This window comes from Streptopelia decaocto (assembly GCF_964273445.1).
Source record: "Streptopelia decaocto genome assembly, chromosome: 3".
Taxonomy (NCBI): domain Eukaryota; kingdom Metazoa; phylum Chordata; class Aves; order Columbiformes; family Columbidae; genus Streptopelia; species Streptopelia decaocto.
In genome coordinates, this window is record NC_138656.1 from 112,763,982 (window position 1) to 112,777,574 (window position 13,593).

The following is a 13,593-nucleotide window of genomic DNA, read 5'->3' on the forward strand; positions in this document are numbered from 1 at the left end:
AGACCGGTCAGCCTCACCTCTGTCCCTGGGAAAGTAATGGAACAGCTTGTCCTTGGTGCCATCTCAAGGCATATCAAGGATAAGAGGGTTATTAGGGGCAGTCAGCATGGCTTTACCAAGGGTAGGTCATGCTTGACCAACCTCATAGCCTTTTATGAGAATGTAACAAGGTGGATGGATGGTGGCAGAGCGGTGGATGTTGTCTACCTTGACTTCAGTAAAGCCTTTGACACAGTCTCCCACAGCATCCTCACAGCTAAATTGAGGAGGTGTGGTCTAGACAATAGAGTAGTGAGGTGGGTTGCAAACTGGCTTAGGGAGAGAAGCCAGAGAGTGGTAGTCAATGGTGCGGAGTCTAGTTGGAGGCCAGTATCTAGTGGAGTGCCCCAAGGGTCAGTGCTGGGGCCAATATTATTCAATATATTCATTAATGACTTGGACGAGGGAATTGAGTGTACTATCAGCAAGTTTGCTGATGACACCAAGCTAGGAGGAGTGGCTGACACGCCGGAGGGCTGTGCTGCCATCCAGCGGGACCTGGACAGGCTGGAGAGCTGGGCAGGGAATAACCTGATGAAATTTAACAAGGACAAGTGTAGAGTCCTGCATCTGGGCAGGAACAACCCCAGGTTCCAGTATAGGTTGGGAGATTACATATTAGAGAGCAGTGTAGGGGAAAGGGACCTGGGGGTCCTGGTGGACAACAGGATGACCATGAGCCAGCACTGTGCCCTTGTGGCCAGGAAGGCCAATGGCATCCTGGGGTGTATTAGAAGGGGGGTGGTTAGTAGATCGAGAGAGGTCCTCCTTCCCCTCTACTCTGCCCTGGTGAGACCACATCTGGAATATTGTGTCCAGTTCTGGGCCCCTCAGTTCAAGAAGGACAGGGAACTGCTGGAGAGGGTCCAGCGTAGGGCAACGAAGATGATTAAGGGAGTGGAGCACCTCCCTTATGAAGAAAGGCTGAGGGAGCTGGGTCTCTTTAGTTTGGAGAAGAGGAGACTAAGGGGGGACCTTATTAATGTTTATAAATATATAAAGGGTGAGTGCCATGAGGATGGAGCCAGGCTCTTCTCGGTGGCAAACAATGATAGGACAAGGGGTAATGGGATCAAGCTGGAACACAAGAGGTTCCACTTAAATTTGAGAAGAAACTTCTTCTCAGTGAGGGTGACAGAGCACTGGAACAGGCTGCCCAGGGAAGTTGTGGAGTCTCCTTCTCTGGAGACATTCAAAACCCGCCTGGACATGTTCCTGTGCGACCTCACCTAGGTGTTCCTGCTCCAGCAGGGGGATTGGACTAGATGATCTTTTGAGGTCCCTTCCAATCCCAAACATACTGTGATACTGTGATACTGTGAATGAGCTGACAACTTCATGAAGCTCGCTACTGCAGTGATGTGTCATGTAAAACAGGTGGTTGTTTGCCATTGTGTTGCTTCAAGTAATTTATTTTAGAAGCTTAGGTACAATATAGGATATATGACCTGACCATGTTGAGGTGGTTGTGCTCCCAAAGGAGTGATGGGGCTGCTGTAAAGGCTTACAGGGTACCTTCAGCTTCGTGAGTATCGGTACAGGGAATTAAGGCTTTACCTTTGCAGATATTACATAATGATGAGAGATGGCAACTCTTGGATTTGGTGTTTAAAGGTCCTGGTTGTGCTTCTGGTGCTTCCACTCGGGGTGTTTTATTCTGGTGGTTCAGACTGCCTGGAAGGTGTTGCTCTCCCTGCTGTCCCTCAATGGCAATTGCAGTAAAGTTTTGGTAAGATTAAAATCCTTTTCTACGAACAGCCAAGATTTTCTAAAGCAGGGGAAGAAAAAAACGCCCAAATGCTAGTAAATAATGTAAATTGCAGTATGTTAAACAGTAAAGACCCTTAATCCCGTCTTTGTGTTGCCCCGAGTAATAATTTTGACTCTTCTTTGGGACTACATGTTCAGGAGCAAGCAAACAGTTTTTAAATTTAAGCCCGTCTTTGTGTACCATTTTCATGGTGAAGGATTATTGCTTTTCTTGCTCCTTTTTTCCTTCTGATCCCTCTTTCTTCACATGTCCCGTATCCAGCTGTGAGGTCTGTTTTGCTTTTTCCTATGGCACGACCGGCTAGAATCTGCAATACGCTTTGTAAATATTCCTCATGTCTTTCATTACTGAGGTGGGAAAGAAAACGGTTTCCTTCATGTAAAACTGTCACTGGCTTCAGGCTTCTTCCCTATCAGAAACTCATTTTATTTTTTTATTACTGTCAAAGGCTTTTCTTCTGTTCTGTGAAGTCCTGGAACAAGAGTCCTGAGATGGCTTTGAAAAATGAGTATTTCCCTAAGGAGATCTTCCAGAGCAGCTCTGGCCTAGTGTTGCCCTTGGAGATGATGGGGTGACTATGATATGATGAGTTGCTATGCAAAGGAGAAATGACTCCCTTGAGGTTTTGCTTTCCTTTCCATAAACTGCTTCATGAAAACAGAGCTCCTTCTGACAAACAAAAAGCCAAGAAACAAAATAAATTCTATTTTTGTTTGTGTTTTTTTAGGCGGTCCATGCTAAATTCTTCAGTCATGTCGTGCAAGTCAGAAATACTCGGTTGCAATGTCTCAAAAATGCGCTGGAGAAGCGTTAAATAGAGAAATAAGTAGACCAGCTATTTGAAAAGCCTTAACTGCAAAATGAATCTAACCCTGTGAACAAAGCAGGCTGAGGAGGAGGATGGAGCTTGATATGTAGAGAGTACAGGAATGATGGGGGATAACATGGATGGGATGTACACAGATCTGCACCTTCCCTGGGCCTTTCATGTGCTGATTCCTTGTATTATCTTGCTTCACGTTTTTAAGAAAAGAGTGGTCAGGCAGGGCTCTGTTTTTTTCCTCATGAAATAAATGTTTTGTCTGTTTGCTCTATGAGATTAATTTTGGGATGTCAACTGACCCTAATCCCATCTCTTTAGACTTTTTTTATAGTGGCCCAATATCTTTTTCTTTTTCCCGTGTGTGATGATACATCTTGCCTTGCAGCCAGCTCTCATTACAGGTCATTCACTGCAGGGTGAGCCATTTGGTCAGCTAGTCCAGCCAAAGTTGCTATATGCTTCATTTGCAGAAATATAGTGAGAATTTACTGGTTTTGTCTTAAAGGAATAGAGCATGACCCAATGGAACTCATTACCTGACCCACCAACTGACCTCGGATGTCATTTAGTTCTCCGAAATGCTTCTGATTCCTGTTGCTTTACCATCCTCACCTTCACCCTGCCTATTTGGACTTCAGTGCTGAGCCAGTTTTAGGCTTTCACAATGAAAATTATTCAGTTAGGCTATTTAAACATAGCAAAAGTCACACAAATATTCTGTAATAACACGCTAGCAGCATAGGGAAATATCTTCCAAGGAGATGCTTGACATAGGAAACTTTGTACAGCTTGCAGACAGGATTAGTGAAGTGTTACTCTAGCAGCTCAAGATTATTGTCATTACACAAAACATAAAGTTTACATAAAATGAACAAAGCTTGAGCTGAGGGAAACCCTGATTGTGTTGGGCAAGGGAAGCGCACTGTGAACTTCAAATTAGTTTGTATTAACTCAGTTACTTTCAGGCAGCTCTCTTGTCATTGTAAGAATCTTCTTGGTAGAAACTGAAATTCCAGTGCTAGAAACGTGAAATCGATAGGTGCTGTTATATCCACTTAAAAAAAAATTGTATTGATTTGCAGATAATGACAGCAGTTCATTCTTGCAGGATTACATGCCACTTCCTGTCATAAAGATTACTTCAATATATATTACATCTGAGATGGAGAACATAGGTATAAAACTGCTCTGCTTTAATGAATAGTCATTTTACTCTGGGCATTAAAATGAGATATATTTCTTTAAATTTATCTCTAGGGATTATTCTTATTTCATGGGCAAGCCCTGTGTTACCAAAGACTCTGGGACGCTATTAAACTTTCAAATAATCTTGTATTGCCTTGTTTTTTGCAAGTGCTTGAACTTGTCCCCTCTTTGATACCAACTAATTAAGCAAAACATCGTGCGCTTTCTGGTCTCCTCCGGATCCTTGATTAGAGGGTTAACACCATATTATCTCGGGTATTAGATGTTCTTTGCTAAACCCTGAGTATCTTCCAGCATCTCACTCTCTGTGCTTCGTAACAAATTTCCGTCACCTTCAGGGGATTAATTTCTTCATGCTGATCATGGTGGCATGTAACATCTCCCATTGTGCAGTTGTTTTTCTTGTGCTGTGGCTCATTTAAAGCCTATTCTTATTAAGCGCAGGTGAAATGTTAAAATAACTCTTTTCAACTCTTTCTAGGTAACCTGGCTTCCCAGAAACCTCCCGCTAAATGCAAGGGTTTGCTGTCCTGTTTACTGACTGCTACATCTGAGGCTGATTTTGATACGGATTCTGGATATCGCAGGGTAAGTGTGCAGATATCTGTTCTTTTTGTGGTTTCTTCTGCTTTCATGGTCTCTTATTTGCTTACAGGAACGCAATTTGGGCCGTGCGTTCCCTTTCGGTGGCTGCAGCAGGTACCTATCAGACCACATGCAACTAAGCATCTGTGTTACGATAGAAAAATAATGTAGTAAGGTGAATGCTAATGCTGTAAACCTGATCAGAAGTGTTTGAATTTGATGCTATAGCTCCAAGAAGGAGAAAAGTTTCTATATCTACAGTCTCATAGGCCTATATCTCATAAAATTGTAAAAAGCTATAAGACTTCTTTGGATGTAGTGAACATTGAGTTTTAAGCTGACAAATGTGTGTGTATTTTTGTATTACAAATGAAACATTCTTCATAATGTACGTAGTTACAAATATCTGTGAAATTTGCAAGATCAAGATTAAATATTTGGAAAATGGAGATTAAAGGTTACTTGGTTTCTTGGGGGGATGGGGAAGAAAGAACTGATTCCCTCTCTCATGCAATTCTGCTGTGCACATTAGAGTAGGAACTTAAAATACTTGATTGCTGGATGACTCATGTGGGATTTTTCACCTCCCAGCTACTGGAGGAAAGTAATTCAGTGGACTCAGGTTTTTTTTATTGTGTCGTTTCCACAATCTTGATCCTCTGGTTCCATCTTCTCTTTCAACCTGCTATTTCTCTTGCCTCACCATTTTCCTGGCTTCTTTTTGCAATCCTATCTGTGTTTTTTTTAGTTCATTGGTGCAGCTCTTGGTGCTGTTTGCTCTTTGTTGTCCTCTTGGCTTCCTTTGACCAGCTTTCTGGCTTTTACCCATCGGATGTGTGGATTCATAGGATAATTCAGGCTGGACCGCACCTGTGGAGATCATATAGTGCAACCTTCTACTCAGACCAAGATCTCCTAGGGCAGGTTGCACAGGGCCATGACCAGTTGGGTTTTGAAGATCTCCAAGGATGCAGAATCCAAAACTTTATTGGGCCCCTGTTGCCATGTTTCACCACCCCATGAAGGATATGTGATTAGAGAAGTGATTGTGCCACTGCGCTAGGTGCTGGTGAGGCCTCACCTTGATTCCTGCGGTCAGTTTGGGGCCCCTCATCGTAAGAAGGATATTGAGGTGCTGGAGAGAGTGCAGAGAAGGGCAACGAAGCTGGTGAGGGGTTGGAGCGCAAGTCTGATGGGGAGTGGCTGAGTGACCTGGGGCTGTTCAGCCTGGAGAAAAGGAGGCTGAGGGGAGACCTGATCACTGTCTGCAACTGCCTGGAAGGAGGTTGTAGCATGGAGGGGGTTGGTCTCTTCTCCCAAGTAACAAGTGATAGGACAAGAAGAAACGGCCTCAAGTTGCACCAGGGGAGGTTTAGATTGGATATTAGGAAAAAATTCTTCATGGAAAAGGGTTGTGAGGCATTGGAACAGACTGCCCAGGGCAGTGGTGGAGTCACCATCCCTGGAGGTGTTTAAAAGGTGTTTAGAGGGAGGTCTTAGGGATGTGTTTTAGTGCTAGAGTTAGGGTCTGGTTGAACTCAACAGTCTTGAGCGTCTCCTCCAACCAAAATGATTCTGAGTTTATGATTCCCTGCGGGGAACTGGAAAACAGTGAGGTCAGCAGGAGCTCAGCCTATGTTCCAGCCACCTATTTCCTCCACTGAACTTGCTCCAGGATGTCAAACCCTTCTTGTTCTGGAGGGCTCGCAAGCCCTGTGTGAAGGGAAGGGGCCGTGCTCCTGCTGACGCAGCCCAGGATGGATGCACTTTTCCTTGGTTGCAAGGGCACGTTGCTGGCTCAAGTTCTCCTTTCTATCTGCCAAGACCACCAAGTCCTATTTTTTCCCCCTGTTTTTAATCTGTTTACTCTTTCTCACGCACTGTTGTGCAATCCTTATTTCCAGTGCTTTCTCTACCTTCCAGGATTCCTGATTTTACTTTTCTTTCACAGGATTCCTTATTGAACACCTCAGTATCCCTAGCGCAGCTTGATGATAATGTTTCTGGCAGCCTCTCATCATAAATGAGTTTGAAATAGGCTTTGGAAACAGTGAAAGCCCATTTCCAAGTCTTTCTCTCTTGGAAATCAGCGTATTTCCCTGAGCAACTAGCTTAAAGCTTTCAATGTAGCTTGGAGAAATGAAGAATCTTTTTCAATTCCTATCATTAGTATGTTCAAAGTAAAACAGGAAATTGTGTGTATGCTTTGGTGTCTACAAGTGTGTATGGGAGAGTGTATTTAATCCTCATTTTCTGTGCTGCCAGTACATAGTCATAAAAGTGTATATAATAATATGTATATGAAACTGTTGCTGGAAATTGAGTCTGAATTATGAATAAGGCTTTTATTTCATGTTCCTTCTTTATGTTTGTTCCTGCATGTGTGTGTAATGCTGCAAATTGCAGATGCCAACGACCGTAATTGTAGTTGTAGTTAAACAGTCTCCAAATTTTATTTTTGTTAGTAGCTCTCATGATAAGTTACATATCTGGTTTTCCTCTATTTTAATGGTGTGTGTTGGGAGGATGGACACTCAGGAATTTAGGGAAAGGACCAAGAGGGTGTCAGTAGTTCAGTTCAGGTCATAATTAATAGTTTGGGGGTGGTGGTTGGAGCTCATATACAAGTTCCTTGGTTTCTGTCTACCAAGGAGGGGAGCAAAAGAAAGTGTTGAGCAGGCAAGAGTAGCAGAGAGGGTTAAACTGAGTCAGGGGGAAAACAGTTGAGCAGAGAACAGGTAAGAGAAGTGGAAAGGAAAAGAAAATGTACAGAAACCAAGATGAGGACTTTAACTTGCAACATGGTGGTTTTTTTTAATTCAGAGAAATGTTGTCCAACTCATGCAGAAATAGTTCTACCAGAGCAACTCATACAGTGATGAGTGACAGTTTAATTCACTTTCAGTGGTGGGGAATGTCTGGCAAATCCAGCTTGTGAGAAGTTGCAGCATCACCTGGTTCACATCGACATCAAATGCTGAGGATACTCTTAGGCTGGATATCAAATCACTGCAAACTTATTCTATTAGGTTGTGGTATGCCTGTGGGTGTTTGTGCTTCCATGGCTGCGATCAGGTTGTAACAAAAGAAAAACAAAAATAATTTGGAAATGAGAAGCCAGTTGTGTCCAGGCTTCCTCCTGAAGGCTTCTGTTACCTGTGAGAAGTTGTTTGAAGGGGGCTTGAATTCCAGGATGGACTTTGTTGCCTTCTGGAAATGGGCTGCCAGTAGGAGTTTCACACTTGTCTCTCGTACTCATTTTTGGATATTCCTGGCTCATCTGTTCCCCTTAAAAGGCCTTTTAACTCACCGAGCTTTTCTAAAGGATATAAAAAGTATTTATGCATGTTGACTGTAGCCCTGTGTATCTTTACAATCAGTGTGGTTGCGATTTTTGTATTCCAACGGGGGAAGTACTTAACCCCAGTTTTTTCTGGTTCAAGCTGAATTAGTTTTCACCATATGTAGCACCTCCTCTGAAAGTGCGGGTGGCGGGGAGGAATCCGAAATGAAGTTGAGAGCTGTTTCTGTGATGCAGTTATTTTAATAGCCGTGGGTCTCTCCACGCAGCAGACTGATTGCTTTTTGGAATGTTTTTTAAGGGAAGAGAGGGTCAGGAAGGTATGTAAACTCAAAGCGAGACCTCAAAGGACCACGTGCATTTAGGTGCTTGAACAGAATGATTGCGTTTTGCTTTTCATTTCTGTAGTTTTGAGGTGGGTGAAAGCAAAGAGTTGGGTTTGTTCCATTTCATCCTTTTCAGGAGAAGGTGCAAGATGAATGAAGTAGAAAAAGTTAGTCGCAGAAGTCCAGGGCCACACTTTTCTGTATGAATTTGTGATAAGCTTTGGGATGCAGCCGGGTAACCAAGGAATAACCTCCCTTTTCTTTAGTATGATAGTCATAGAATAATTCAGTTTGGGAAAGACCTCGGGAGGTCATGTCACCCAACCTCCTGCTCAAGGCAGGCCAACTGCAGAGCCAGAGGAGGTTGCTCAGGGCCGTGTCCATGTCCAGCGAGTCCTTTAATGCCCCCGAAGATGGGGGCTCTGCAGCCTCCCCGGGCAGCTGTTCTGCTGGTAAAGCACCCGCTCTGAATTTTTATTCTTTATATCTTACCACATTTTCCTTTGATGCAGCTTGTGCCTGTTGCCTGTGCCCCAGGAAGAGTCTGCGTCACCGTGTGCTCCAGAGCTTTAACCATCCACTAAATCATGACAAACTGAAGATCTGTGTTCATAAAGAGCTCCGATCCGTGTTTGTCAAGCACCTATGCATCAGGCTGTGGTTTTTTGTGTCTGTTTGAGTTATTTAGCAGCATCCATGTTGGAGGTTTTTTTCACAAGGCTCATTTTGCTGTGCTGCTACGTCAGGGAGCAAGGATGGAGTGAGGCACAGGCAACATTCCTACTAACATCTCTATATGCAAGAATACCTACGTTCCTTTGTTCCTGTAGCTAATACATGTTGAGTAGGCATGGGTTTGCTCACAGAGCTCAGAGTTAGATATGGTTTCTGTTCCTATATCTGCCACAGCCACCTTTGTAATAGTTGTGCCTCAGCTTCCATGCCATTAAAATGGAGATTATATACCCTTATTCCTGAGAGTGCTGCGAGTCCTGTGGTAGCTGTTAAATGCTTTTAGTTCCTTGGGAGAAAACTGTTATAAAAAAAGGCAAAACCGGTATGTTGGTAGTACATACATGCTTATAGTTATACAGGGTTATGTTAACTCCATACTATTTGTAGGTTGCTTTTAAACAAAGGAAATATGCTATTATAATGTGTTGTGTTACAGTACAAATTAGATGCTTTTATCCAAATTACTTGTTGGAAATTGGAGGAGAGATACAAGGGTTGCTAGAATTGCCTTATTTTTCGCATTCAAGATTCGGAAGTAGAAACAAAGCTTAGAAACTTGGGATTCTTTTAAAAAATTAAGTCCTTTCGCAGAAACAGTTCAGTCCTTTCATAGAAAAAGTTAAGTTTTGGGTGTGTTTTTTGTTTGTTTATTTTCCCCTCAGCTTTAATAATAATGAGTTTTTGGTGCCAGGGTGAGCGATAATTGCAAATGGCAAAAAGTCATCAGAACGTCGTTACTCAGATTGCAGATTCTATTAATCGCAAAAGAAATTATTCACCTAGAAAGGCTGTTTTCTAAATGCTCATTTACATGAAGACTTGCTGCCTAATTTATTTTCTTTAAAAACAACAACAAAAAATACAACAAAAAAAACCCCAACTCCAACCAAAACCAATCAAAAAGCCCCACAAACTTTGTCCTCTCCTTCAAAACCTTGATTATTCTGTCCTGCCTATCCAGTTTGCTTATAATGTTATCTATGCTCTTGCTTACCAGTGGGACCAATCTTATTTTTGCCCCTTCTCTCTTACAAATGTAACTGCTGCTTCTTGGATTTATTCCATCAGCTGAGTACTGTGCACCTCCCCTGCATGCATTTCCCCCACAATTAAAAAGGATGTTTATTTTTTTATGAGTGACTTCTTAGGTAGATGAGTTGTTTGGCCCTTTATATGCTCCTGATTTCCTGAGATGTCGAGGTTTGCAGATGTAAGTTAAATTTTCATCCATTTTTTCCCCACTTCTTTTATGTTGTTTTCGACACGAGTCTTGATTAAGTGAGGAAATTGAGCATCTCCTTCACTGCATGGATACAATTAGTCGATCAGCCTGCCTTGTGAACTTAAAACAGGGTATACGCTAAAGTGTGTCTGTAATTGGGGTGTTGGATGGTAAACTGTTCAGGGTATGGGTGCAGTCTTTATATGTTCCTTCGAGAGAATTCATTCAGAGAGCATTGCTACAGCGTGAATATTCAACAACTGCCTGCCCCTGTTCCTTATGCTGAAATATTCACAGCGCAGCAATTCTGTACCTAATCTAGCCGAGACTGGGTGTGTGTAGAATCATAGAACGTCCAGAGCTGGAAGGACCCACAAGGATCATGGAGTCCAACTCCTGTCCCTGCACAGGACAACCCCACAGTTCACTCCATGTGTCTGAGGACGTTGTCCAGTCTCTTCCTGAACACTGTCAGGCTTGGGGCCGTGACACCTCCCTGGGGAGCCTGTTCCAGTGTCCAGCACCCTCTGGGTGAAGAACCTTTTCCTCATGTCCAACCTAAACCTCCCCTGGCACATCTTCCTGCCATTCCCTCAGGTTCTATCATTCAACCCCAGGTTAATCCTACATCCCGCACGCACCCAGGCCTTTCTGCAGGATCCTGCCTTTCTGGACCGTGCTGAACACCAGTTACTGTGTAACACAGCTGGATGTACAGCTGTTTCTGCTGCAGTGATGATGGGTTTTCCGGGGGCAGGCGAGGAGCAGGGTCTCCACTCCTGGCTGCGTGCCACCAGGTCACCGCTCGGCCAGCAGAAGGACATTAGCTCCAATGGGGAATAAAGCTGCCACTCGTCATAGCAAAAGTAATTTCAGCGCGTGGCTAGAAAAGCGCTTTTCTATAATGCCCGTTGTGGCAAAGCTCGTTTTGAATGTTGCCGATACCCAGCTGAGATCCCTCAGCTGGCATTTTCATCGCTTGGGCCTTTTCGTGGTCACATTGCAGGTGACTCGGTGGCAAAAGAGTCTCAGGAGAGCAGGATTGCTGTGCTGTGCTCTGGGCTGTGGCTTGAAAATATAGGATTTCGCTGTTGATATTGCAGGCTTTCGAGTCAATTTCCAAACTAATATTTAAAGTATGCCCCACCGATTCTGGTCTCAAAGTTGGTTGTTGAAACTATAATGTATTTCAGCACAGAATTATGCAGGCTGAAGTGAAGACTGGTATGGTAGTAGAGCAGATTCCTCTGTTTCATGTATATTTGAAAGCTGAGAAAGCTTCTGCTCAAGTCAGACGACACAGGCTTGTCAAATTGCTCACGAACGAAAAGATTGCTCTTGGATGGAATTAATTTGCAGTATCTCATTTACCATCTTGAGTTTTGTCATGAATTTCCCCTACTCGGCAGCCTGAAATGCCAAGTGAAAAAGTGTTTCAGTGAGAGATAATATAATATATTAGGAAAATGTTATTGATCACAGTATGCTTTTACTGGAAGATGACTTTTTCCTGACCGGAACACAAGGGACTTCGCCTTGTTATTGTAGGAAAATGTATTGTAATATACAAACAGGATTATTGTTAAGGTCATGGCAACTTTGTTTTTATATTCCCCTTCCTCTGGAACTGAGCTTCTCCACAACCAATGCTGTCAAGTGGGCTACAGTAAGGACAGTTTTAAGCTCTATAAAAAAAAGATGGCGCAAGTTTTTGTTTTATGAAAGAAGAAAATGTTTTCCACATCACCAAAGGTCAGAGCTCGCAGTTTGACAGGCACTACTGTAAGCATTTTGTTACCGTGATGGGCTGTATTGTGATGGTTCTTTGTCAGAACCAATAAACTCACATTTTCTCATCATACATGTATTTATAAGCATATGTCATAGGCAGAAAATGTTGCACAACTTGGTTTGGCGTGGCTTCCACACACAAGGACTATGAAACGCTTAATCTTCCCACCTAAGGTGGAAAGATTAGCCAAGTGGAAGGGCCTGTGTTGCTCACAGGCAGCTTATGCGGGTATATGAACATCATTACTCTGCAAAGCATGAGGACATAAATTTGTGATGGGATGCCCGGTACAAGCAGCTTAGAACAAGGACACGTTTAAATGTGTTTGATTTAAAGAGGGCTCCGGCTGCATAAACAGTGGCTCTAAGCCATTAAGGTCCTGCTTGTGGTGAGATGCTTTCTATTGAAGGGCTCAATATTTACCCTCAAGAGTAAGAACATCATTATGATGATGTTTCTTAAAGGTGTTTTGAGCTATTTTCAGTGAAACTCCTCCAAAACTTAACTCTCGACCAAATCTTATATGTGTGATTTATGGTATTATGAGCCGTTGTTAATCTAGACAGAAACACAAAGTCATTTTGAATAAGCCTGTGAGGGTTGCACTGCAAAGCCAAGAATATTGTATTTTCTGTGTTTGTTTTCCTTTTGTCCTGCTCCACTTCCAGCACATCCCTCCAGTGGTTTTCTCTGGTTTTGTTGCAATAAATCTCCACTTCAGTGAATTTGAAGATATAAACCTGACTGCAAAAATTCATCTCTGGTAGCAGGTTCCTAACCCGCTCAAGGCTTCCACATAGCAACATGTTTTCTTCACTTCAACCGACCATTTCATACACAGGCAAAGCAGCGTTGCTAAAATTGTTGTCAGTGGTTGTTACATCCTGAAATTCAATTATATTTCTTTGCTGCTTTTTCTAATTCAGTTTGGAGAACAAGTTGGTGGTGTAAATCAGGGCAACAGATGTTAGTTGTGTGAAAGGCCTATTTCCCTGCTCTCCTTTTGCAGGCTCTTCTTCTAACATGTTGGTAGCCATGTGCAGAAGAGACCACTTGTATTATTAAAGTAAGCAGTTAAGTATTGAAAGGTTTAGATTCTGGCTTTTAAGGGAGTAAAAAACCAAAACCCAAGTCCCTAGATTTTTTTTCCCCTCCCACTTTAGCTGCAAGAATTTGTTCTGGTTTATTTAGCGCAATAAACATGACCTGAAGTGCAAGTGTCATAAAGGTTACAGGGGAATATTGTTAGACTTCCTTCAAGAGTAAATCGGTTGTTTGTACTTCTTAGGATGTTCAATAATATACAAGAAACTCTTCTCATTGCTTAAAGAGGAGGAGAGTTGCTGCCATTGCTTCTCAGTCCCCATGGGACCTGAGTTTAAGGCAGTTTGGTAGGTGTGGGATGAACCCAGCGTGGATGTTCTACCCCGTGGGACTTGCGTTCCTAAAGATGCTTTATGTTGCCGCGTGTTTTCCTACCGCTTGGCAGGAAAACGATGCTCAGCCTTCATGATTCTCTTCGTCTTCCCAGGACGTGCCAGAGCTCGCCCCGCTCACAAAGCGTCTCTTGTCACAGGGACATGGGTCTCCAAAACGCAGCGGCCGTTCGGGGCGGCCGGTGCTGCCTCCCCATCAGCTGTGTTTGCTAAGAATAGGTAGAGTTCCAATGCGTGTTGTGTCAAAACAACTCTATCAACACAGCTGTTCAGCATTTCCTTGCAACCTTTTTGTGACGAGCTCTCCAGAATGCTGTTTAAAATACCACTGGAATCAGCTAAATCTGGCCAGCCCTG

The 13,593-nt window shown here is 43.1% G+C and overlaps 1 protein-coding gene across 3 annotated transcripts in view; it reads left to right on the forward strand.

Annotated features, from left to right (window-relative positions):
* Positions 1–13,593, forward strand: part of KLHL29 (kelch like family member 29) — a 415,043-nt gene that overhangs the window by 70,196 nt on the left and 331,254 nt on the right. For all 3 annotated transcript variants that reach the window (XM_082047373.1, XM_082047375.1, XM_082047376.1), the window contains exon 2: positions 4,321–4,427. The gene's annotated coding sequence lies outside the window, so the exon portion shown is untranslated. The remainder of the gene's footprint in view (positions 1–4,320; positions 4,428–13,593) is intronic.